Source organism: Hippopotamus amphibius, chromosome 7 (genome assembly GCF_030028045.1).
Source record: "Hippopotamus amphibius kiboko isolate mHipAmp2 chromosome 7, mHipAmp2.hap2, whole genome shotgun sequence".
Taxonomy (NCBI): domain Eukaryota; kingdom Metazoa; phylum Chordata; class Mammalia; order Artiodactyla; family Hippopotamidae; genus Hippopotamus; species Hippopotamus amphibius.
This window is the reverse complement of record NC_080192.1, coordinates 44745835-44768567: the sequence shown is the minus strand read 5'-3', so window position 1 is coordinate 44768567 and position 22733 is coordinate 44745835. Positions and strand designations below refer to the sequence as shown.

General features: G+C 38.5%; 1 protein-coding gene across 1 annotated transcript in view; it reads left to right on the top strand.

Annotated features, from left to right (window-relative positions):
* The window catches only part of TRHDE (thyrotropin releasing hormone degrading enzyme), a 356245-nt gene that overhangs the window by 58504 nt on the left and 275008 nt on the right, over positions 1 to 22733 (top strand). The gene's annotated exons all lie outside the window — the stretch shown is intronic.

Below are 22733 nucleotides of genomic sequence, written 5' to 3'. Positions count from 1 at the left end.
GAGGTATATGTTAAAATGTGAGGTTAGTAAAGTACAAAAGTAGCAGTATTTATCAACAGTCATTTATAAATAATGTACGATTTTGCTTAGTGTTGGCGCTCTCTGCCTATTTGTAGGTAACATAATATTATCAACAAACAGTAGTCCTGGAGGCTGGATTCCACTAACATCAAAGGAACTGTTGACTACTCATTTTATTATAATAGTCTCTGTGGCTAGGAGATCACAAAATATCAGGAAGAAAATGGAATGCAATTTAGTCACCTAGGTTATATATAAACACAGTCAGTCCTTATGGTTCACAGATGCTGTATTTGCAAATTTGTTTACTTGTTAAAATTTATTTGTAACCTCAAAATCAATACTCATGGCACTTTCATGGTTATTCTCAGGCATGTTCAGAATGGTGAAAAATTTGAGTAACCTGTCATAAATGTTCCCAGCCGAGGTCAAACAAGATGATGTTTTGCCTAAATGTTTCAGCTCTTGTACCATAGATGTGTCCCCCTCTTGATCTATTTAGTGCCAGTTGATTTTCCCTCTCATTTCTGGCTTTTTGTTAGAGACATCACTGTTTAAAGTGACCCCTAAGCATAGTACTGAAGTGCTGTCTAGTGTTCCCTAGCACAAGAAAGCTGTGATGTTCCTTATGGAGAAAATATGAGTGTTACATAAACTTTGTTTGGGCCTGAGATATAATGCTCTTGACTGTGAGTTCAATGTTAATGAAAAACATATAATAAATAACTTGGCTTTAAGCAGAAATGGACATAAGACAAAACTATATATTGATTGGTTGATGAAAATGTGACGAAAGGCTTGTAGGAACCTAATCTTATATTTTCCTCTGGAGCAGTGGGTCAGTATTCATCAGTTCAGTGTCTGCAGCAACTATACAGAACATAACCACTGTGAATAAAGAGAATAGACTGTGTATGAAAATGTTGAGATTGTTGACTATTTGTTCACTATGTATACAGACTTATAGATACTACTTTAGCATTGAGAGAAGTATCTGGCAAATTCAGTAATAGCTCCATAAGTTGTAAATGAGTTTTTGGTATTTGAGATATCCATGTGCAAGTATCATATCAGCAATAGATATAGGGGGTGTGTGAGCTGTGGGTAGGACCTTAGCCTACTTTGATTCTTGTCTTAACCTCTTAGCCTTGTTACAGATTAGTTGTGTGGTCTTAGACAAACTAGTTTTCCTGTCTTGGACTCTATTTTCTCATCTCTGAAACAATGGGAAGAGTGCAGATTTCCAAAATTCTTCCCAGTTTTAAAATTATATATGTCTGTGAGAGAATTAATTTAGCACTTAGGTGTTTACACGTGATCTTCAGGATAGGGGTGAGAGAAAAGTTACAAAGATGTGTTTCTATAAAGTACAGTACCTATCATTAAGAAGGTCACAGTCAATTTGGGGTAACTCAATAAATTGAAACAGTTAACAGTATGAAGTGAAGTATAATAAAGAGATAAATTAGGTCCTATTGAGTAGTGGTTTTCAACCTGGATGTGGATGGTAGAGTGTGGCTTTTTAGAATTACCTGGTGGGGAGCAGAATTTTTCAGATTATATATAACCCTCCATTTTGTGTTGTCCCTCAGAATGTGTTCCAACAAAATAAGGTTTAGAACCCTTGGTAACTAGTGTTGTATGAGTTTCTAGAAAAGGACAACGGTCTACTTGCTGCTCTTCTCAAGGTTTGTCCTTCCCCCAGCTCCATTTACATGGTCACACCCCTGAAAGGGCTGTTCTTTTGGAGTCATATTTGTTCCAGGTGCTCCTGGCTCTGCCTTCTCACCCCAGTTCCACAAATGACTGGATTATGTGAGGGCACTAGACCCAAAGGAAGCCAGTTCAGTGGTATGTGTTGGTGCAAAAAGATGAACTGGCCTAATCAGATTTCCCCTTAGCAACTTTGAACCAGGAAATAGTTATAAAAGGAGGCAGCTGTAGGAACTGAGGCTGAAAGTCATGATGTAGAGAGAAGGTGGGTTGGTCATGATAGATCACTTGCAAGATGACCTTATGAGGGAGAAGAGAGATATAGATAGAGATAGAGACAGGGATAGGGATAGGGATAGGGATAGGGTTAGAAATAAGGAGAGAAGGAGAGAGGTGGGGAGGAGAAGAAGAAGGAGAAGAAGAAGAAGGGGAAGAAGAAAAGAGGAGAGAGAGAGAAAAGTGGCATGGAAAGGAAAGAAATCTGGCTGATAAAGAGGACAGACAGAGAAGTAGACACAGAATAACTGAGTCACATTAATGGAAAATTAGACATTGAAAATCCCCAAGTCTAGCTCTCACATAGTTTGGTGCTTTCTAAGACCAACATGTACTGCAATTGCTGCCTTTCCTGCTACCAGGTTGCTCAGCACTTCCTGTGCATGTTTATCCTTACAATAGCCTCTCTGGTTATAGCAGCCCCTTGACTGACTTTCTTTTCCTTGGAACCAAAGTGTCTAACAAAAGTGAGTAGCAAACCTGGAGTAATCAAAATGATTCACGTTTAACGAATACCCACTGGATGCTTTCTATTTGTTACATCAATTTAAAACCAACGAGAAACTGAGACATCTGAGGCTGAAAGGGGTTAAACAATGGACATGTATGTAAATATGTCAAAGCCAGGACTAGAACCTCAGTCTCCCTGATGTGACAGTTCTTGATTTGTATACTGCCTCCACGGATATAGGAAAGGCCTCATGAAGGAAGTAGGGGTGCTGGTGATGGGGGGATATACCATTTGTTGAGCAAATGGTGTCTGTTACCTACTGCCACAAGTAGAAGTGAATAAATAACTATTTTATATTGAGGATAACTTCCTCCTGAAAGAGTAGAATTTTTTTTCCCTCTGTGAATCTCTGCAGACCTTCATTTACATCTCTAAATTTTTGTATCTAAAGGAGGCCTCTTACACAATCTTCAGTATTATTTTTTATAAAACTGCTTAGTGGGTCATGCTGCTTAAGTGATATTTTTTCATCTTTCTGTCATCAGCATCCTTCTAGACCTTGGGTATAACTTGACATTTCAGAAAACATGGGTGATAATAATGGTTAATGGACAATAAGTCGTGCTTATAAAGGTGCTGATCATTGGTTGGGACCTCTTGAGCTAAAATATTCCTCTCAGGGATAGCACAAGAAAGCAGCAAATTGTTTGAAAGAAAATGAAAAACGAATTAAAAGAGAAAAACAAAACAAAACCCAGTGGAATTCTTCTGGCATAAAACATTGCCCATAGCCATTTACTCCATATTTTTAACCTGAAAAAAACCTTGTTATTGGTTATGTAGACGTAACATTGTTATTTTCAAAAAGGCTTAATTCTAAATGAAATCCTATTTTCTTCAGTTTAAGCCTGCACACTCCAGTTTTATTCTCACGTAGGCACCATTCTCCTATTAACAATTTTTCATGTACTTTAAAGCACTGCACACTAAAGAGATTTAGATTTCATCTTCAGAGATTTATGTAGTTTTACATGTTTATTTGAATCCCAGAAAGGAAAAACTTAGAGAAAATAAAACAGTGAAACAAATGAACAGTTTTGTTTACCAAACAGCATTTTGTAAGGAAAAACTACAATGGTGATTTTGTTGTTGTTGTACCTGGAATTTGATGCTTTAGGAGCAAAGAAGCTATGCAAATATAACAAATAAAAAAAACAACAAAATAAGGGACTTTTATCCCCTAGGAACAGAAAACTACGGAAAATACAGTATTGTCTTTTTACCTGTATTTTATCATTTTTACCTATAATTTTACCTATATTTTATCATTTCCTGTACCTGTAGATCTCTGTTGCTTTCAGCCTTTCAAAGATTTTAGTCAATGATTATGAAGCCAAGTCTCTGTGTATGTGAAACACCACAGTGAAACCTTTTCATTGAAAAGATGAGTTTAGTTACTTTAAAATGAGGAATTATTTAGTGAAATTGACAATACAGCCAGCCAATTCTTTTTTTAATAGTAGGTTTGGGGCTTTTTGCTTCAATTAACTGAATAACTACCAATTGTGCAATTCACTTTGCTTCTACACAAAATTTGTTTCTTGGTCTATGGGACTATAAACCAAGCATGTAGTGTAGTGTATTCAATCAAGTAACTTGCCAATTTGTTTGGGGGGGGGGGTCTTATTCTTGTAGACCACTCAATTCTCGATCCAGTTCTCTAAGTAGTTGACATTATTAACAAACAATTAGAACTCGGAGACAATTGGGGCAGCTAGAACATTTGGAGGGGTTTCTGCTTTCTTCTTAACCACCAGCTGTCCTGTGTTATGGAGAAAATAGTCTTTTTTGTTATTGTTATTTTTAAAGAATGCCTACATCGTTCAAAAGCAAAAAGTGCTGACTTGTCAAGACACTACGTTCCATCCTGGCATTTTATGTCACTGTGTTATTATTTTATAGGCCTCATCTATAAAATAATAATGTTTGGATTAAATAAAATTTAAGCGTAGGGAATTCACAACAGAAAAATGAAGAAACAACTATTGTGGGCCAACACAAGTTTTCCTTACTTTTAATCTTCCAAGTAAACACAAGGACCTCTTCCCCCAGCAAACTATGTCATTACTGCCATTATCTCATCAAAGAGAGGATATTTTAACACCGAAAAAGTAGGAACTGCACTCCCAGAATGGCAGGTAGTTTTTTACATTGAACAAATTAAACTTTGTGAAAACTTGGCACATTGCCCTTACTTTTCTCATTTTGACCTAAGTGGTGAATACACTGGGGAACAGCGGCAGCAACCTTGGGACCCTTATTTGGAAACTCCCCGGTTAGATTGCTATATATCTCTAGCTCCATATCTAGCCTGAGGAGCTCTAAAATTCTTTGATTTTATGATTCTAAGTTTTATTCCTTTAAGCAACCATTTATAGACCAGAGAAAAAATAAGTTCTATTAACAGATTCTGATTTTGGGGGATACTCTTTGTGAGGACTTTTATGTTACTCATGTTTTTTTTACGAACTGCAGTTTATTTCAGAAAATGGCTTGACCTGACCTGTCCAGTGGGAAGGAAGGGCACAGAGGCTGGAGGCATGAAGCAGGAACCCTAATTAGTGAGAATGAAATCTGAGTGGGGGAATCCCTTCCTTATATCCCCTTAATTAATGTTAGGACTTCTACAGAGAAAATGGGGCTTAGGGGTGAGATCTGAGGGTTGGGCCGTCTTAGGAGTCTGGTGTAGATTTCCCAAATTAGTAAGTATTGGGTGGGAAAATGAGTGAATGAATGAATAAATATTGTTTCTCACATTACTAAGTCTTCTTCCTTATTAAAATACTTAGGTTCATAATGGTCTAAAACTATTGATATTTGGGAAATCATTACGATTTAGTGGATCATTTAGTAAAAAACATTGAATCACCAGACTGACCGTAGAGATTTCTTTTCATAGTTTAATACAATATTCATAGTGACATTATCAATAGAGAAAACTGCTCTGAGACTACAATTGAGATGTTCTATATCATTTTAGGGGTAACATTTATTTATCTTCTTGCAGACCAACAATTTTTTTTTTTTCCGTTTGAGGCTCCTTAAATCCCAGATAAAACTAGCTCTTAGCAGTTGTTCTCTTTTATGGGATTAATTTTAAAAGAGAAAAAAAGATGTAACATAAAATTAACACCTAAGCTATTTGATTACATATCAGACTGGAAATATAAAAGAACTAGCTTTGACTTTCAAAAGATTGTTTTGGGAATTTGTTCTGCTAAGACTTCTTTTTGTCACTTGTCTCTCACACATTTGCTCCTCAATTTTCTCACTAGGAGTGTGTACAGGGCAGGCAGCCCAGTTTCAGTAATTGTCCTTGCTTGGCTTTTACCTAATCAACACCAGTCACTCTGGTTTTTGCATACTGACAAGCATTGTAAATGGCCCAGGGGTATCAGAGAGAAAAACCTGGCTTACCAGGTTTAAACAATGTCAGGTTATGAATTATATCAACTGAAGTCAAAATATTTAAATCAGAGTCCCCAAAAGTACATTTTGAGCTTGATGCTAGCTTGGTGTACTTTGGTTTTGCTGTGTACGGACACATACTAAAATTAGATTTCTACGAAGGCTGATATTGATAGGGTGGGTGAGGCGTTTGGGGACAGTTAAGACAGAAGCTGAGTGTTACAGACGCATTATAAGTAAATGCCTAATTTGGAATTTATTTTTTGTGATAGGTTGCCTTACTGCAATATAATGGTTCAGATTTAAGTTTGATTGACATTCTTTTCACAAACAGCGTTCCCATTGTCTACTGGTTTTCTTTTTCAATGCTTGTTCATACGCCTAAAGATAAAGAGATATTCTTACCTTTACCTTTGGATTATTGATGATGTAATTCATCATGATTTTAGGAAGATAAAATAGGAAGGTGATCTGTGTTTTGAAGATTTGGAGGGCCTTGGGTGGGGAGCATGCAGATCATCTTTATTCTAGACACTGCTGAGATTTTAGTACATTTCCCCCATGGTATATTTTAGAGAGAAACTATAGTACACAGGCATCTTAAACAGACTGAGCCAGAAAAAACTTTGCTGAAATGGTTTAAGATGACAAGATTTAACTTTATGTGGAGTGAAATAATTTTACAGTGAGGAAAATTTCTTTGCTGTTAAATTTCTTTGCTCTGTTATACTGTTAGTTTTCTGGTGGCATAATTTCAAGGGATTTTCCTAATTGACATAATCCTATTTGAGTAAATAGTTTATTATTTGTTTTAGCTTATACATAATATCTAGTTTATTTTAAGAGCTAAATCACATAAGCTTTTGTATAATGACTTCTCCTCCTGGTATCCCCATTTTAATCTGGTCTCATTTCTCTGATGTCATTGAAAATAGGCCTGTATAAATATATAAGAGATAGTTTCAAAGTTTTATAAAGTTCTTATTCATTCATTTCATTGCAAACATACTTATGAAGAGTTTGCCATATTCTTAACTTTTGCTGGACTCAGGTTATAGTGTATGCTTCCCAGGTCACATTCACCTGATTAGGAGGCAGATAAGAAAACCAGTGTTTATCATGCATTGGCTATGGTGATAAACCAGGCAGAGGGCATTAGGGGAGCTTTAAAGGTATATTCTTATTTTTTGATATTAAATAAAGTGTTGGTGGAGTTCATCCACTTCAAATAAACCAATTCTTAAAAATGTAAATAGTTAACAAACTCAGCAATTTATTTTATTTTATTTTATTTTATTAAGAACATTTATTGAGATACAGTTAACATACAATAAACTGCATATATTTAGAATGTACAATTTGGTACCCCAGTCTTCCAATTTGTTCCGCCCCAACCCTCCCTGCTTTCCCCATTTGGTGTCCATATGTTTGTTCTCTATATCTGTGTCTCTTTTTCTGCCTTGCAAACCAGTTGATTTGTACCATTTTACTATAGTCCGCATATGTGTGTTAATATACGATATTTGTTTTTCTCTTTCTGACTCACTTCACTCTGTATGTCAGTCTCTAGGTCCATCCACGTCTCTACAAATGTCGCAGTTTCATTGCTTTTTACGGCTGAGTAATATTCCATTGTATACATGTACCACATCTTTTTTATCCATTCATCTGTTGATGGACATTTAGGTTGCTTCCATGTCCTGGCTATTGTAAACAGTGCTGCAGTGAACACTGGAGTGCATGTGTCTTTTTGAATTATGGTGTTCTCTGGGTATATGCCCAGCAGTGGTATTGCTGGGTCATATGATAACTCTATTTTTAGTTTTGCAAGGAATTTCCATATTGTTCTCCATAGTGGCTGTATCAATTTACATTGCCACCAACAGTGCAGGAGGGTTCCCTTTTCTCCACACCCTCTCCAGCATTTGCTGTTTATAGATTTTCTGATGATGTGTGAGGTGATACCTCATTGTCATTTTGATTTGCATTTCTCTAATAATTAGTCATGTTGAGCAGCTTTTCATGTGCCTCTTGGCCATCCATATGTCTTTCTTGGAGAAATGCCTATTTAGGTCTTCTGCCCATTTTTTGATTGGGTTGTTTGTTTTTTTGATATTGAGCTGGATGAACTGTTTATATGTTTTGGAGATTAATCCTTTGTCTGTTGATTCGTTTGCAAATATTTTCTCCCATTCTGAGGGTTGTCTTTTCATCTTGCTTATAATTTCTTTTGCTGTGCAGAAGCTTTGAAGTTTCATTAGGTCCCACTTAATTTATTTTTGTTTTTATTTCCATTAATATAGGGGGTGGATCAAGATCTTGCTGTGATTTATGTTGAAGAGTGTTCTTCCTTTGTTTTCCTCTAGGAGTTTTATAGTGTCTGGCCTTCCATTTAGGTCTTTAATCTATTTTGAGTTTATTTTTGTGTATGGTGTTAAGGAGTGTTCTAGTTTCATTCTTTTCCATGTAGCTGTTCAGTTTTCCCAGCACCACTATTGAAGAGGCTGCCTTTTCTCCATTGTATATTCTTGGCTCCTTTGTCTTAGATTAGTTGGCCGTAGTTTATCTCTGGGCTTTCTATCCTGTTCCATTGATCTATATTTCTGTGTTTGTGCCAGTACCATACTGTCTTGATCACTATGGCCTTGTAGTATACTTTGAAGTCAGGAAGCCTGATTCCACCAACTCCATCTTTCCTTCTCAAGTCTGCTTTGGCTATTCGGGGTCTTTTGCGTTTCCATACAAATCATAAAATTTCTTGTTCTAGTTCTGTGAAAAATGCCATTGGCAATTTGATCGGGATTGCATTGAATCTGTAAATTGCTTTGGGTAGGATAGTCATTTTCACAATGTTGATTCTTCCAATCCAAGAACATGGTATGTCCCTCCATCTGTTTGTGTCATCTTTGATTTCTTTCATTAGTGTCTCATAGTTTTGTGAGTACAGGTCTTTTACCTCCTTGGTTAGGTTTATTCCTAGGTGTTTTATTCTTTTTGTTGCAATGGTGAATGGGATTGGTTCCTTAGTTTCTCTTTCTGATCTTTCATTGTTAGTGTATAGAAATGCAAGAGATTTCTGTGTGTTAATTTTGTATCCTGCAACTTTACCAAATTCATTGATGCTCAAGTAGTTTTCTGGTGGCATCTTTAGGATTTTCTATGTATAATATCATGTCATCTGTGAACAGTGACAGTTTTACTTCTTCTTTTCCAATCTGGATTCCTTTGATTTCTTTTTCTTCTCTGATTGCTGTAGCAAGGACTTCCAAAACTATGTTGAAGAGTAGTGGCAAGAGTGGACATCCTTGTCTTGTTCCTGATCTTAGAGGGAATACCTTCAGTTTTTCACCTTTAAGAATGATGTTTGCTGTGGGTTTGTTGTATATGGTCTTTATTATGTTGACGTAGGTTCCCTCTATGCCCACCTTCTGGAGAGTTTTTATCATAAATGGGTGTTGGATTTTGTCAAAAGCTTTTTCTGCATCTATTGAGATGATCATGTGGTTTTTGTTCTTCAGTTTGTTAATATGGTGTCTCACATTGATTGATATGTGTATATTGAAGAATTCTTGCATTCCAGGGATAAACCCCACTTGATCATGGTGTATGATCCTTTTAATGTGTTGTTGGATTCTGTTGGCTAGTATTTTGTTGAGGATTTTTGCATCTAAATTCATCAGTGATATTGGTCTGTAATTTTCTTTTTTTGTAGTATCTTTGTCTGGTTTTGGTATCAGGGTGATGGTGGCCTCATAAAATGAGTTTGGGAGTATTCCTTCCTCTGCAATTTTTTGGACGAGCTTGAGAAGGGTGGGTGTTAGCTCTTCTCTAAATGTTTGATAAAATTCACCTGTGAATCCGTCTGGTCCTGGACTTTTGTTTGTTGGGAGATTCTTAATCACAGTTTCAATTTCATTACTTGTGATTGGTCTGTGCATATTTTCTCTTCCTTCGTGATTCAGTCTTGGAAGGTTGTATCTTTCTGAGAATCTGCTCATTTCATCCAGGTTGCCCATTTTATTGGCATATAGTTGCTTGTAGTAGTCTCTTGTGGTGCTTTTTATTTCTGCGGTGTCCATTGTAAATTCTTCTGTTTCCTTTCTAATTTTATTGATTTGAGTCCTCTCCCTCTTTTTCTTCATAAGTCTTGCTAGAGGTTTATCAATTTTATTTATCTTCTCAAAGAACCAGCTTTTAGTTTTATTGATTTTTGCTATTGTTTTCTTTGTTTCTATTTCATTTATTTCTGCTCTAATCTTTATGATTTCTCTCCATCTACTAACTTTGAGTTTTGTTTGCTCTTCTTTCTCTAGTTTCTTCAGGTGTAAGGTTAGAGTGTTTATTTGGGGTGTTTCTTGTATTGCTATAAACTTCCCTCTTAGAACTGCCTTTGCTACATCCCATAGGTTTTGGATTGCTGTGTTTTCATTGTCATTTGTCTCTACGTATTTTTTGATTTCCTCTGTGATTTCTTCAGTGATCTCTTGGTTATTTAGCAGCATATTGTTTAGCCTCCGTGTGTTTGTTTTTACAGTTTTTTTTTCCAGTAATTGATTTCTAATCTCATAGCGTTGTGGTGAGAAAAGATGCTTGATACGATTTCAATTTTCTTGAATTAACCAACGCTTGATTTATGACCCAAAATGTGATGTATCCTGAGAATGTTCCATGTGCACTTGAGAAGAACATGTAATCTGCTGTTTTTGGATGTAATGTCCTATAGATAGCTATTAAATCAAACTGATTTATTGTGTCATTTAAAGTTTGTGTTTTCTTATTAATTTTCTGTGTGGATGATCTGTCCATTGGTGTAAGTGGGGTGTTAAAGTCCCCCACTATGATTGTGTTACTGTCGATTTCCTCTTTCATAGTTGTTAGCATTTGCCTTATGTATTGAGGTGTTCCTATATTGGGTGCATATATATTTATAATTGTTATCTCCTCTTCTTGGATGGATCCCTTGAGCTTTATGTAATGTCCTTTCTTGTCTCTTGTAATATTTTTTACTTTAAAGTCTATTTTATCTGATATGAGTATTGCTACTCCAGCTTTCGATTCCCATTTGCATGGAATATCTTTTTCCATTCCCTCACTTTCAGTCTGTATGTGTCCCTAGGTCTGAAGTGGGTCTCTTGTAGACAGCATATATATGGGTCTTGATTTTGTATCCATTCAGCTAGTCTGTGTCTTTTGGTTGGTGCATTTAGTCCATTTACATTCCAGGTAATTGTTGATATGTATGTTCCTATTACCATTTTCTTAATTGTTTTGTTTTTGTTTCTGTAGGTCCTTTTCTTCTCCTGTGTTTCCCACTTAGAGAAGTTCCTTTAGCATTTGTCTTAGGGCTGGTTTGGTGGTGCTGAATTCTCTTAGCTGTTGCTTGTCTGTAAAACTTTTGATTTCTCCGTTGAATCTGAATGAGATCCTTGCTGGGTAGAGTATTCTTGGTTGTAGGTTCTTCCCTTTCATCACTTGAAATATATCATGCCACTCCCTTCTGGCTTGCAGAGTTTCTGCTGAGAAGTCAACTGTTAACCTTATGGGAGTTCCCTTGTATGTTACTTGTCATTTTTCCCTTGTTGCTTTTAATGACTTTTCTCTGTCTTTAATTTTTGTCAATTTGACAACTGTATGTCTTGGCGTGTTTCTCCTTGGGTTTATCCTGCCTGGGACTCTCTGTGCTTCCTGAACTTGGGTAGCTATTTCCTTTCCTATCTTTGGGAAGTTTTCAACTACAATCTCTTCCAGTATTTTCTCGAGCCCTTTCTCTCTCTCTTCTCCTTCTGGGATGCCTATGATGCAAATGTTGGTGCATTTAACATTGTCCCAGAGATCTCTTAGGCTGTCTTCAGTTCATTTCATTCTTTTTTCTTTATTCTTTTCCACATCAGTGATGATCACCATTCTGTCTTCCAGGTCACTTATTTGCCCTTCTACCTCAGTTAATCTGCTCTTGGTTCCTTCTAGTGTATTTTTCATTTCAGTTATTGTGTTGCATATCTCTGTTTGTTTGCTCTTTAATTCTTCTAGGTCTTTGGTAAACTTTTCAATCTTTGCATCCAGTCTTTTTTCAAAGTCCTGGATCATCTTCACCATCATTATTCTGAATTCTTTTTCTGGAATGGTGCCTATCTTCTCTTCATTTAGTTGTTTTTCTGGGGTTTTATCTTGTCCCTTCATCTGGTACAAAGTCCTTTGCCTTTTCATTTTCTCTATCTTTCTGTGGCTGTGGTTTTCAGTTCCACAAGACGAAATACTGCTGATACTGCTTGATATTGCTGTCTGCCCTCTTGTGGAGGAAGCTATCTAGGAGGCTTGTGTGTGCTTCCTGATGGGACAGACTGATTGTGGGTAGGGCTGGGGGGCAGGGCGGAGCTCAGTAAGACTTTGATTTGGTGGGTGGAGATCAGTGAAACTTTAATCTGCTTGTCTGCCAATGGGTGGGACTGTGTTCCCACCTTGTTGGTTTGGCCTGAGGCTACCTAGCACTGGGGCTTACAGGCTCTTTGGTGGGGCTAATGGTGGACTCTGGGAGGGCTCCAACCAATGAACACTTCCCCAAACCCTTGCCACCAGTGCCCCTGTCTCCTCAGTGAGCCACAGATGCCCCCCACCTCTGCAGGCAACCCTCCAACACCAGCATGTAGATCTGGTTCAGTCTCCTGTGGGGTCACTGCTCCTTTCCCCTGGGTCCTGGTGCACACACTTTTTTGTGTTTCCCCCAGTCCTGTGGAGTTCCTGCAATCAAATCCAGCTGGCTTTCAAAGTCTGATTCTCTGGGGATTCCTACTCCCGTTGCTGGACCCGCAGGTTGGGAAGCCTGACGTGGGGCTCAGAACCCTCACTTTAGTGGGTGGACTTCTGCGGTATAACTGTTCTCCAGCTTGTGAGTCACCCACCCAGCATTTATGGGATTTGATTTTAATGCTGTTGCACCCCTCCTACCATCTCATTTTGGCTTCTCCTTTGTCTCTGGATGTGGGGTGTCTTTTTTGGTGAGTTCCAGTGTCTTTCTGTTGATGATTGTTCAGCAGTTAGTTGTAATTCCAGTGCTCTTGCAAGAGGGAGTGAGCGCATGTCCTCCTACTCAGCCATGTTGATCCTTCATCTCCCAAACTCAGCAATTTAAAAACAAGATTTAGGCTACAGGAATATCTGATTTTATTTGGTGGCATGAGTAGGTATTTCCAGTGCAAATTATGGGAAATCAGAGAATTAGTATAGTGATAGTAAATGCACTGAACCCATTTTCCCCCTCCACATTGGTAATGCAATACCTTTTGAAGTGGGTGTTGTCCCATGTTTTAAAAGCAAGCAAATGGGGCTTCTTAAAGAACATGGGTATGTTTGGTTTTTGAGGAAATTTCTGGGTTATTTCAATTTCATTTCACTATTATACAACAAGTTGCACTGATAGATGGCAGTGTCATAATATCTCCATTTTATTTTTTTTATAAATTTATTTATTTATTTATTTATTTATTGGCTGCATTGGGTCTTTGTTGCTGCACACGGGCTTTCTGTAGTTGCTGCGAGCGGGGGCTACTCACATTGTGGTGCACCGGATCCTCATTGTAGTGGCTTCTCTTGTTGTGGAGCATGAGCCCTAGGCATGTGGGCTTCAATAGTTGCAGCACGTGGGCTCAGTAGTTGTGGCTCACGGGCTCTAGAGCACAGGCTCAATAGTTGTGGTGCACAGGCTTAGTTGCTCCATGGCATGTGGGATCTCCCCAGAGCAGGGCTCGAACCCATGTCCCCTGCATTGGCAGGCAGATTCTTTTACCACTGCACCACCTAGGAAGTGTGATAATATCTCCATTTTGAAGATGAATATGTGGTGGAAATGGAATATTTTCTTTGATATTGTTTAGCCCATTATTTGAATGGACAAAAAAAGCTCTTCTCTGATTTACATCATGAAATGATGGCTTAGTTATCCCGTGCTAGCTCCCTCAGAGAGGAAAAGGGTATCTTGGGACTTGTCACCCAAAGGAATCACTTGTCTTGGATCCTACCTGTTTTTTTATCTTCAAAATTCAAGAACAGTGGTACCACTGGAGGGGTGGGGTGGAGGAACCAAGAGAAACACAAGGGAAGCACAGAGATGAGATGTGATTCCAACAAGGATAAGTGGTTTAGTTGTTAGAGCAGTGTAATGAAAATGAACTCAGTGTAGGCAGCGCCCATTTCCCTCATCACGACTAGCCCCGAACACTGCTTTAAATAAAACGTATTTCTTTTATTTCCCATTTCTTGCTCTCTAACTTAAAGATAAATGACTTGCTTGCAAGTGCAGTGAAAAGGAAATAAAATCGGTAACAGGCAGTGCCCAAAATGCCCCAGCAGCTCAACAGTCTGGCCTTGAGCAATACACAGTTTTTATGGAAAAGTTTGACTGTTCTGCAGTTAAGGAAACAAAAGCAACTCTCCCCCACCCTGCCCCCCCAATTCTCAAAAAATAAAAGCAAAGAAAAATAGGAAACCAACATCAAAGCTTTCAAAAGTCAAAGCAGTTCAGAATCCTGCACGTAGTTGGTCGTGGGAGTAGCTCAGAACCGGAGGGCACACTGCAGCGCTCAGCCACCGGTGCTGCTCTCCCAGATGATGGGAGAGCTCGTGGTCCTGTGCCTGCAGCCAGGGGTCAGCCACTGGTGATTAGACCCACGGGGGTTTCTAGGTAGGCAATTGCATAAGCAATTAAATAGTTTGTGAGCAGCAGTTTGGAGCATTCTCAATGGTTGGCAATTAGGCAGCACCATTACTGAAACAACTAGGTAGTTCAACACACTGGGGCAAGATGTGTTAGAGTTAGGAAATGGAATAAAAGCACTTCCCAAGCAAAAATCATATTCTATTACAAATTATAGGAACCATTTAGCATCTCCTCTTGTGCCTAACACTAAGCTTAGGTGGTTCACAGCTACAGTTTCTTTAATCTTTAGAACAGTGCTTCTCAAACTTAGTGAGCATCTGATTCATCAGAAGGGCTTGCTAAAGCATGGATTCCTGGGCTCCACTCCTCTAGTTCAGGAAGTCAGGGGCTGGGCCTGAGAATTTGCATTTCTAACAAGTTCCTGAATGATTTTGCTGCTGCCTCTGAGAACCACATTTTGAGAACCAGAGCCTATAGAAAACCCTCTGTTGTAATGGTCACAGTAGCAGGCTTTGGGCACCTACTGTGTGCCAGGCAGTTGGCAAAGCAGTTCACATCTATTATCTCATTTCATCTTTACAAACATATTATTGGGTATCATTTCGCTTCTTTAAACGCAGAACTTTGGGCTCCCCCAAGCCAGAGGACTTGGCCAAAGCCATAGATGTTACAGTGATGGAGCCAAGATTTGGTCTGCAAAACCCATGCTCTGAACATCATACCACAGCATGTCCTGATGTCTTGTCTTTACATATAGCTTGATTCAAATTTTTCACTTGTTCCTGTGTCCCAAGTAAAGAATAGAAAAAGCCTCTGAAGTTGATTAATATTCTTTACTTATTGGGTTGGCCAAAAAGTTTGTTCGAGTTTTTCTATGACATCCTGTAAAAAACCCAAATGAACTTCTTTGGCCAGCCCAATACTTAGCCAGGACTGTGCAAATATAAGACAGCTTGAGCTCTCAGTGAATTTTACTCTGATGAAAGGACATTTTGCCACTTTGTCATCAAAATGCCTCAGTATCTTTGCTATGGGGGTGCTCGTGTGTCATTTTGCTTTACTTCCAAAGTCTGAACTGTGAGGTGCAGACTTCCTGGAAAGTGGCTGAGGAAGCTGGGCAGGACTTTGTGGAACAGGTGGATCTTGAGCTGAAGAGGCTGGTGGCTCTAGGTTTATGTTACCGTAAAGAGGAGCAAGTTGTGGGGTACTGTATAGAATGGACGCATTTATGTACCTGCAGTGGGGAAAATGGCCCAATCTGAGGGGAAGGTGCGCAGGGAAAAGCAGAGGGATGGGGCGATGAGTCCCATATGGATCCGTTTGATGCCAGGATGTGAAGTTGGGTTTAACAATGATTTGGCCAACTGTATACAAGAGAAAAATTGAGTTCAGATGAATGCACTCCTTTCTTACATTCTTGGCTTCTTCTTTAGTTATGTCTCTTCCACAACTAATTATTTATTGCAACCATAGCTACTGAGCATTTACTACGTGCTAGGCAGCGGGCTAGGCACTGGTCTGGAGTGAGACTGAAAGACAGACAAGACACTGTGCTCAGAGACCTTTCAACATAGCTCTGTGCTACTCCATGCTCTAGCAACATCAGCATCAGGCATCGTCTCGGAGCTTGTTAGAAATGCATAGTCTCAGGCCAAGCCTAGATGTACTGAGTCAGAATCTACATTTTTTTTAATTAAAAAAAAAATTATTTATTTATTTATTTTAAAATTTTATTTATTTATTTATTATTTTTTGAGGGGTACACCAAGTTCAATCATCTGTTTTTTTTTTCTTTTTTTTATTTTTTTATTTTTTAATTTTTTTGGGGGGGTACACCAGGTTCAATCATCTGTTTTTATACACATATCCCCGTATTCCCTTCCTCCCTTGACTCCCCCCACCCTTCCTGTCCCAGTCCTCTAAGGCATCATCCATCCTCGAGTTGAACTCCCTTTGTTATACAGCAACTTCCCACTGGCTATCTATTTTACAGTTGGTAGTATATATATGTCTATGCTACTCTCTCACTTCGTCTCAACTTCCTCTTCACCCCCTGCCCCCCCCAAACCTCGAGTTCTCCAGTCCATTCTCTGCATCTGCATCCTTTTTCTTGTCTTGTCACTGAGTACATCAGTACCATTTTTAGATTCCATATATGTGAGTTAGCATACAATATTTGTCTTTCTCTTTCTGACTTACTTCACTCTGTATGACAGACTCAGGTCTATCTGCCTCATTACATATAGCTCCATCTCATTCCTTTTTATAGCTGAGTAATATTCCATTGTATATATATATGCCACATCTTCTTTATCCTTTCATTTGTTGATGGGCATTTAGGTTGCTTCCATGTCCTGGCTATTGTAAATTGTGCTGCAATAAACATTATGGTACATGTTTCTTTTGGGATTATGGTTTTCTTTGGGTATATGCCCAGGAGTGGGATTACTGGATCACATGGTAGTTCTATTTTTAGTTTTTTAAGGAACCTCCATACTGTTTCCCATAGTGGCTGTACCAACTTACATTCCCACCAACAGTGCAGGAGAGTTCCCTTTTCTCCACACCCTCTCCAACATTTGTTGTTTCCAGATTTTGTGAGGATGGCCATTCTGATTGGTGTGAGGTGATACCTCATTGTGGCTTTAACCTGCATTTCTCTGATGATTAGTGATGCTGAGCATCTTTTCATGTGTGTGTTGGCCATCTGTATGTCTTCTTTGGAGAAATGTCTATTTAGGTCTTCTGCCTATTTGTGGATTGGGTTATTTGCTTTTTTGGCATTAAGCTGCATGAGTTGCTTTTATATTTTGGAGGTTAATCCTTTGTCCATTGTTTCACAGGCAACTATTTTTTCCATTCTGAGGGTTGCCTTCTAGTCTTGTTTATGGTTTCTTTTGCTGTGCAAAAGCTTTTAAGTTTCATGAGGTCCCATTTGTTTATTCTTGATTTTATTTCCATGATTCTAGGAGGTGGGTCAAAAAGGATGTTGCTTTGATGTATGTCATAGAGTGTTCTGCCTATGTTTTCCTCTAGGAGTTGTATAGTGTCTGGCCTTACATGTAGGTCTTTAATCCATTTGGAGTTTATTTTTGTGGATGGTGTTAGGAAGTGTTCTAATTTCATTCTTTTACATGTAGCTAACAGAATCCAACAGCACATTAAAAAAATCATACACCATGATCAAGTGGGGTTTATCCCTGGAATGCAAGGATTCTTCAATATACGCAAATCAATCAACGTGATACATCATATCAACAAATTGAAGGATAAAAACCATATGATCATCTCAATAGATGCAGAAAAAACTTTTGACAAAGTTCAACATCCATTTATGATAAAAGCTCTCCAGAAAATGGGCATAGAAGGAAATTACCTCAACATAATAAAAGCCATATATGAAAAACAAAAAGCCAACATCGTTCTAAATGGGGAAAAACTGAAAGAATTCCCTCTAAGAACAGGAACAAGACAAGGGTGTCTACTCTGACCATTATTATTCAACATAGTTTTGGAAGTTTTAGCCACAGCAATCAGAGAAGAAAAAGAAATCAACGGAATCCAAATTGGAAAAGAAGAAGTAAAATTGTCACTCTTTGCCGATGACATGATATTATACATAGAAAACCCTAAAGACTCTACCAGAAAACTGCTAGCACTCATTGATGAGTTTAGTAAAGTAGCAGGATACAAAATTAATGCACAGAAATCTCTTGCATTCCTATACACTAACAACGGAAGAGCAGAAAGAGAAATTAAGGAAACTCTCCCATTCACCATTGTAACACAAAGAATCAAATACCTAGGAATAAACCTGCCTAAGGAGGCAAAAGATCTGTATGCAGAAACTTTAAGACACTGATGAAAGAAATCAAAGATGACACAAACAGATGGAGGGACATACCATGTTCCTGGATTGGAAGAATCAACATAGTGAAAATATCTGTACTACCCAAAGCAATTTACAGATTCAATGCAATCCTTATCAAATTACCAATGGCATTTTTCACAGAACTAGAACAAGAAATCTTACGATTTGTATGGAAACACAAAAGACCCCGAATAGCCAAAGCAATCTTGAGAAGGAAAAAGTGGAGTTGGTGGAATCAGGCTTCCTGACTTCAAAGTATACTACAAGGCCATAGTGATCAAGACAGTATGGTACTGGCACAAAAATAGAAAGGACGATCAATGGAATAGAATAGAGAACTCAGAACACATATGGGCACATTATCTTTGACAAAGGAGGCACGAATATACAGTGGAAAAAAGACAGCCTCTTCAATAAGTGGTGCTGGGAAAATTGGACAGCTACATGTAAAAGAATGAAATTATTTATTTTTTTAGTTTATTTTTGGCTGCATTGGGTCTTCGTTGCTGTGCGTGGGCTTTCCCTAGTTGTGGCAAGTGGGGGCTACTCTTCATTGCCGTGCACGGGCTTCTCAGTGCTGTAACTTCCCTTGGTGGGGAGCACGGGCTCTAGGCACATGGGCTTCAGTAGTTGCAGCACGTGGGCTCAGTAGTTGTGGCTCGCAGGCTCTAGAGCACAGGCTCGGTAGTTGTGGCCCATGGGCTTATTTGCTCTGCGGAATGTTGGATCTTCCCCAACTAGGGCTTGAACCCATGTCACCTGCATTCGCAGGCAGATTCTCAACCCCTGCGCCACCAGGGAAGTCCTAGAATTTACATTTAAACAAGACTTCCAGGCAACTTACATAGACATTAACGTTTGAGAAGCACTAGACAGTTCAGCTTTCTTATTCACTGAAATTACTCTCTGTGAAGGGTAGTCTGACTTAGGAGAAGATGCATACATTTCCTGGAATGATCAAAGTAAATAAGAACATATGAAAATTCAGAGGAAATTAAATCTCTGACTAATGGTTGTTAGGTGCTTGATTAAATGTCTCTAGTAATGGGGAGGATGCTCATTACCTTTTTATCTCTTCTTCAGCTGCTAACTCAGGGCCAATCACTATAGTGATGCCCAGTGAGGACTAATGGATTGTTCAAATGGTGGAGAAACCAATAAAAATTAAATCAGAAAATATAGATTGCTTCTGAGTATTTACCAATATGTATTCATGTCTTACTATGAGATCTAAAGCCAGAATAAAAACTGTAAAAGGAAGCTGCTTTTAGCAAATTTGAAGGTTGTCTGAATATGGAAATGTTAAAAATTAGGAATTTGAAATTGAAGAGAGTGGTAATCCCAGTGAAGATAATAGAGGTCTAGTTTTAGAAAAGAAGGTGGTTTGGGGAGATATTGTGAAGAATTTGTGACAGTAATGGGATTAAAACAATAGCTCTGCACTACTGAAGAGTTCTTTTTCTATGCATTAAAAGTGGATGAACATGGGCTGAAGGGACCCAGTCGGTGGAAATTCACAAACCTCGATGATTAGGTGTATATTAGGTCAGCAATGCATGCCTGTGCCGTTAGTAAATCTCGTTTGATCCTCTTGTCTGTGGAGCCTGAAGATGGAAATACATTTCTGAAGATGGAAATGGGGACAAAAAAATACTAACACCACCAGACTGAATTAGTGATTTGGGTTTGGAATTGAGGGGAAGTGTTACCTTAGATCTCGGTCATCTGCATATTTTTTTTTTCCTAGGGGTGGATAGACTTCCTGTTGGAAATTTTGGTACTCAAGAAACATAGGGTTGTTTTTTTTTTAAAGCATTATTACACTGCACAATTCAAATTTAAATCACAGTGCATGGAAAAGAGTGACATTTTATGGTCCAGCTATTTGGGGGTTAAAATCAACCTTTGATTTTCTGTAGTTAGTGGAAAGGGTATAATTTTAGGTTTATTGAGAGTCCTCTGAATGACTTTCCTAATTACTCTCTCTTCTTTTAATTCTTTTGAAGTGTAAAGAGAAAAGCAGCCATGGCTTCTGCTGCTAGAATTGTATTTCAAGGGGCACTGTGTAAAATAATAACATTATAGTGCTCACAGAGAGCAAAAATCTCTATGTAATATATTGTTCAGCAAATCATTCATCATCATAATATTGCTATAGTCGACACTTTGCTCATTTGTAGATTTTTCCTTTCTTGCCAGAAAATTTCTTCAGTAAAAATGATTTAAAGAGTAGCTATAGGGTTCAGTCGTGTTCTTCATGATGGAACAGGGACAAGAATAGTGTATTTTCCAGATCCACTCCCACTTGAATTCTAGTTTATTGTGATTACACATTCCTTAGGGGTTTGCCAATCACAGAGCATTTTCTTTATGTTCTCTTGGGGACGAATTCGGTGTTTTGTCAAGAGATTTCTGGGAGTAGACCCTATTAGTACTATATAGCCCTTATATACCATTTTGTATCTATTTTAGGAAGGCTCAGCCTTTAATCCTTAGATGTTAAGTTCAAATGACCACTAGGCACACATATATGATATTAGAAATTACTTTGGCATTTAGACATCTATTATATCAATCTTTTCTTTTATGGGCCAGAGAGGTAAAGAAGACGAACATTAAAACAAGCAAGTGACTTGGCACCAAAGACCAGACTACGTTTGGGTGTGCATATATCATATAGACCTTCTCCCACTCCTGCCAGCAACTGCCCTGCACATACACAATCACCCACTGGAGTGTGAACAGCCGGAAAGCAGGGGCAGTGTCATAGCCATGTAGACTTGCCCCACAGAGTCTCGCATGTAGGCTTGTACAAATAGACATTTATCAAATTGAGCTTATTGAATAAAAAAAATTAGTAAAACATTTCCCAGAAACTGTAGAAGCAATTCAGAATATTCTGTTTTATATCTCTGACGACCATATTTTGAAGCCAAAAATTGAAGGCAATTGTTTGATGAGTGGGCAGAATATTTGAAATCAGAGCTGCCTTGGAAAACCCAGGGTACACGATTGCCGTATCTTTATTTCTGTTAAAGAATAGATTCATGAGCAATTATTTTTAAAATGCTGAGTGAGCAAGTGGGAAAATACGTTTAACACATTGAAAAAAGGAGCAAAATTTGTAAATTCAATGTGATTTTCCTTAGACATAAGCACATTTAGAGTAGTCAGGAACAGAAACAGTTATGTAGAATGGGGGGAAAAAGCATTTACAGTGACTCTGGAAATGCAGTTTATTTTAGGTGTCAGTAAAAGGGGAAAAGAGTTTTAACATATGTTAAGAACCTACATTTGTTATCTCCCCTGAAATCCCAGAGGCAGGTTTTGTTATACTTCTTTTATATTGGGAAACTGAAATTCAGAGAGGCTATTTGACTCAAAGCCTGTGCTGTTTCTACTCCACACTGTCTTAGGTTAAAACACTGTAAAATCTTATAGACCAACCCAAGAGAATCAGCAGCTAATAGAATCCCTCCTGATCCTCAAATTATCCACATTAATTATCTATGAATGAAAAGATCATGAGAATTTCCTGGATGCTCTTTCTTGATATTTAATTGCACTAATATCTTCTAGACTTAGCTCAAGAATTGCCCTCTTCAGGAAGCTTGTTTTCCTTGTGCCTCTCAGGCTGGGTTATGTGCCTATTACATGTTACCATATTGTATGCTAGTTATTGCTGCATCTGTCTACACCAAGGGACTCTGAGATCTTAACCCCTTGCTACTCAAAGTGTGGTTCGTGGACAAGCAGCATCAGCACTACCTGTAAGCATGTCAGAAATGCAGAATCTCATCCTGGACCTACTAAATCAGAATCTGCATTTAAGGAAACCCCCAAGTAATTTGTATGCACTTGGGTTGGGAAGCACTGTCCTAGCACATGGTAAACACGCATTTGAGCAAATAGATGCAACAGTAAATATTTAAAATGCATGTACCTCAGTTCTCTGAGTTTTAGAAGAGTGCGGATGCTCTCACATAGGAGGGGCAGAGGTGTGTGCTGAGAGAGGTCCTATCCTTCTGCTCCTGCAGTTGCTCTCTTTGGGCAAGTCTGAGCTGCTTGGCTGGAGGGAGAGAGAGTTAGTCATACTTCTCAGGCAGGGCAGACTAGCTACAGGCACCCGCCTGTCTAGTGCTCCATCCCAATATATCCCAGGCAAGAGCAAAGGACTCTCAATACAAACCTGTTTTAATGCCACGAAGAAAGGAAGGGAGACATAAATCTAAAACTTCATTTTTAGACCTCCTTTGGAGACAACGAATAGTTCTTCTCCT